We start from the raw sequence: 5,026 nt of genomic DNA, 5'->3' as shown, positions 1-5,026 counted from the left end.
TTTGAAGATCTCCACTTCAATTCGACTGTAGCAAATGGTTGCACTTCCACTGACTTTCATGTGGGCAGAACTTATGCTAATGCTAATGCTAAGGGTTTTTAAAATTCCATCTTTAGAATAACAGCATGTTCAATTTAGAATTACAACAATGTATACAGATACAGTTATTCAGCTGGACTCTTCTGTGAATTGCAAACACACTAGAAGCATGTTCGTATACATTTTAGTTCAGCAGTGCTTTTCATCAAGAACTTAATTCTATCCCTTATTAGCAACATGTTTAAGAATGTATTTAATCTTTACTGAGTGCTGAATAGGAGTCCTTACAAAGACACAACTCTCACTGAAGTCAAGGTTATGACTAGATAATTAAAATATGTATAGTTTCTCATTGCTATTTCTAAAAACCCATTGAAAAGATGAAATATAGTAGTTTTCCATAATTATTCCCACCTCCCCTACTGCAGATGTTTATATCTGCTTGCTATTACACATTTTCTGCCAATGTGTACTGGCATAAACATCTTTCAAAAAGGTTTAACTTTTAAAAATGCCAGTGCTTGTAAATGGCCAAAGGAATATTACATGTGGGGCCTGCTAACCACAGCATCCTCTCTATGCACAGTGGTAGATCAATATACTATTTCTGTATGTATCCAAAGAATGAGGATCAAGTCAAAGAAATGGAAAATGGTATCTTGAAACAGGTTTAAAATGAATGCCTCTAGAAAATAACATATTATTTCTTAAAAAGGTGAACTGATGAAACAGCAGTACTGTAATGCTGTCTATTTCACAGCTGGGTCAGTAACACACAATTGTTTTGGTACAGAAATTATTGTGGTGAAGATCCCATATTTTCAGCAAATATAAACTAGTAATTTGCCATTGTGATTAAACTCTAGTTATCTGTTATATTCTTTCTTGACAATACATTGGTTTATATTCCCTTTATTTTGCTGTACAACATATTTATAAAAATATGAAGTAACTGTGATAAAAATTCAGATCCAAAATAATGAATGAATGACATACACATTTCCAGTTTTTTATACTATACATACACAAATTTAGAGGTTATGTCAAATATCTATTAAGTTTGGAATTTCTAAATGCATGCAGAGAATTTCATAGATTCATATATTTTAAGGTGAGGGGAACGCTATGATTATTTAACCATTATGCAGACAATAGAACTGCACCTAGTAATTCTCTCTTGAGGTTAAAACTTCTTTTGGGCTATATGTTTTTTAAAAAAAAATCTAAGTATGGCCTCTATGGGTTGTATTAACCATCTTACCCATAGCATCAGATTAAGATTTCATCTTCAGCTACTTATCTATTGTGACTTCTAAATCATATTCACTCACTGGTTTCCAGGATACAGTTCCCTATCAGCTGAATGTAACCTATATTTTTTTGTTTCTAGATTTGTGATTGTTTATTTCATTTTATTAATATGCATGTTGTTCAAATGGAATCTGCTTCCCAAGCAGTTTGGATTGCTCTGTAGAATGGATCTGCCCTCATTATTTATCATTCCAGTAACTGCTTTTGAGTGCTCAGTTCCCAATGTAATGGATATTAGTCGATTATGTCCATCATCAATAGTCTTCAGTACAAGTGCACATATGTTTGCTATTTTCTCTCTCTTCTCCCCTTCACCTTAACCCTCGGAAGTCTTGAGTATCTTGCAAGGGTAAGGATCTTAAACTCTAAATGAGTTTGACATTGTGATTTCCTGTATAATGTCAGACTCATTTGGGGTTGGGTTTGTGTGGAGAAAGAGATCATCGAAAGTGCTTGATATAGGTTGGTAGCATTATTATAATTTAATTATATAGATAATGTAATTGTCACATAAGACAAGAAAGCAGATGAGGAACCAGAAGTAGTGACTAGGAGGACACAAGTGAATGGATTGTGAGTTCATGTATACCCTGGCCTAAACTGAAATAACTCCTGTGAAGTCAGTGAGGTTACTTTGTGTTTATACCAGTATGAGTAAGATCAGCAGAACTGTGCAGAGCCTTTAGATGCAGTTTTGTGCATCTTAATGTTTTAGAGTAATGGTTGTCATATTGTATTCCAGAGATCCCTAAACATTTATGGAGATATTCTTTGTAGTCTGCATTTTTAAGTAAGCAAAGAGGTCTGATTGTGAGGACTAGGTTGTCCATGTAGAACTGTTCTATAGGGGAAAGATGGCCTCATAGTTAAGGCACTGGATGAAGGATTTGTGTGTTCATCTCAGGTCTGACACAAAGCTCCTGTATTGAATCATAGAAATACAGGGCTGGAAATGACCTCAGGAGATCAGCTATTATGTCCTTTGAGGTACGGGCTTGAGGGTTATCACAAATATTACACCTGGCATGAAAGAAAGGACTTGAGGGTTCACTATTTTAAGTATTATTTTAGGTTTTTAATAGACCACTGATAAAGAGCACTACAAGTTGGTTAGTGCAGCCTTTTATTCTCTTCTGTACCTGGAACACTTCTGTGTTTTACATTGCCAAGCCAAATGTGGCACAGAGGAAAATACATAGAAATAAGCCAGAAAATTATATTGAGTTTGGCACATTGTGAACAGAGATATTTTGCACAGGCCACTCCTCTGGGATGCCTATGTGTATGACACATACAGTATTAAATACAAGAAAGACAAGGTTACAGCCACTTAATATTCACATTTCTGGGGACAGATTCTCAGTTTATATCGAATCACATAAGATTTGGATCTAGTCCCTTTGATTTTTTGTGTGTCTTTTTTGCTCCGTAGCAGGTTCATGAGATAATGACCAGAGCTTTTGAATGTCAATGTGAGGGAGGCAAGGAGCTGACGGGCCCCAAGGCTCCCCGCCCCGACGCTATCGCGGTAATCCCGCACACACCGGCCCAAAACGCTGGGTGGGAACTCACCTCTTCCAGGTGTGTGGAGGAGGGAGAAGCAGAGCTGCCCGGGAGTGGCATAAAGGAGACACCGCCGATGGTCAAGGGAAGACCGGAAGGAAGCCGCGGGGAAGCTGATGCCGGGGGAAGCACCCTGGAGCAGATGTGAGCCATCCTGAGGCACGGCAGGACCTTCTGGGGTAAGGGGAAGCCCCAGTGGGACTTGGGAGCCCAGTCCACTGGCACAGTGAGGCCGCAGACTGTTTGACGCCGCCAGGAGCGGTGAGACCCGGCAGGAGCGGGTTACTGTATTACCTGTAATACAGGGGCAACCACGGACGGTGAAAGCGCCGCGCCCCTAGTCAGCAGGACTGAAGAGCACCAGGAAGCCCTAGGGAAGGCTGAAGAGTACAGTGAGAGCTGGAGAAAGGGTGCTAGCGCCACAGCGTACAGGGGAATATCGGGGAGGTCAGCTGACGGTCAAAGCAGCCTCCTCGCTCTAGTGAATCCCTGGCTGTAACCTTTGTGTTAACTTTTGCATTTTCTTTTATTGACGTTTTGCGGGATACCCTGATAAGTGGCCTGCCCAGGGGGGCAGTCACTACCGGTGGAACGGGCGAGGGTGTAGGGGTGGCGGAGCCCTCAGCTACGCGGGACCCCGGGAACTCGAGGAGTCTCACCTTTGCACTGACAAGTGCCGGACAATCCAAACTGAACCGGTTTATCATCAAAGTCATGGCAGGAGAGGCTGGCGTGTGCAAGCTACAGGTGAGCGACCCCTTGGCAACCGCTAAGCAGTCCCGACGCGGGGAGGCGGGACGTGACCCCGAAGACACTGATTGCACCACACGTCCCCGCTTCAGTCAAGAACACCATTTTTAAGAAACATAGCAGAATTAGTGGCACAAATTCTTTTTATTAAAGCTAAGGAAAAGAAGCACAAAAATATTAAATGGTGAAAACTCAAAAGGATTATAGTTTCAGGTCTGATTTGCAGCTGACATAAACTGGCAGTGCTCCTTAGACTTTAACGCAAATATTCTGATTACCATTAGCTGAGAATCTGACCTTTGTATTTTACACGCTATTAGGGTTGGAAATAGATTAACAGAATAAATACTGTTTTAAAGATTTGGAAAAAACCTCACATTGGCATGATTAAAGAGACTGAAGCAAAATGTAATTATTGCCTAGTGTGTCTCATTCAGAGACATGTTGAGGTCAATCTGTGATTGTTTCAAGTGTATTAGTAGTTAGGCAGGAGACCCTTAAATTTAATAGTTGCACTAATAGCTGGATACAGTACTTTTCAGACTATAATCATGCTGATGGTACCTGGTTAGTAGCATAGGCAAATGGAGATTAATGGCTGTCTTCTGAGTGGATTCAGGAATTCTGAATTTCAAGTAATTTAGAGAGAGAAGAGGAAAACAACCTGCTTAATTCATATCAAACTATATATTTTCATTGCGTAATTGTCTGGCTTATATTTCATAGGTGTACATACAAATTGCTCAGTTCCATTCATTTATACTTAAGGGCCCTTCTACACATGCAGGTAAAGGTACAATGGGATCTAATGCACCAGCCATACAGTTGTGCCTCCTGACATGCCAGACATACATGGCCAGAGGCGTGATTGTGGGATCCTGCATTACATCTCATCATGCCTTATCACTGGTGCAGGCGGAGCCCAGGATCATGACCCCAGGCTCCCTGCTTCACTGGTACCTGTGGTTGTGAGCCCCACAGCACTGCCCCTGCTGCAATCCCTACAGCTGACGTGAAGTGTGGGGGCTGCAGCAGGGACGCTATCCCCACTGGGAACATCATCATGTATTTTAGCATGCTGTTAATGGGTTGAATATGTAGCTGGGTCACAACATGTGGTGTGATTACCTGGTTAATCATGCCTTAAGTGTAACATGTAGAGAGGGCCTAAGACTCCCTATGTTACTAATACACTATTCCAAAGAAAAAGTATTCAGTGAAGATATTGGGATCTAAACACATTGCTTATAGAATTGCCTAACAGCACAGTTTCTTTTCATTTGTGTTGTATAAAAATTAAGAAGGTCTCCATTACTAGAGAATAATGATAGCTGTTTAAGTTGTACAATAGTGAGCTGTCAAG

Source organism: Gavialis gangeticus, unplaced genomic scaffold, assembly GCF_001723915.1.
Source record: "Gavialis gangeticus isolate Ggan-Ray unplaced genomic scaffold, GavGan_comp1, whole genome shotgun sequence".
NCBI classification, from domain to species: Eukaryota; Metazoa; Chordata; order Crocodylia; family Gavialidae; genus Gavialis; species Gavialis gangeticus.
The sequence above is the reverse complement of the archived record's forward strand: the minus strand, read 5'-3'. Positions refer to the sequence as shown.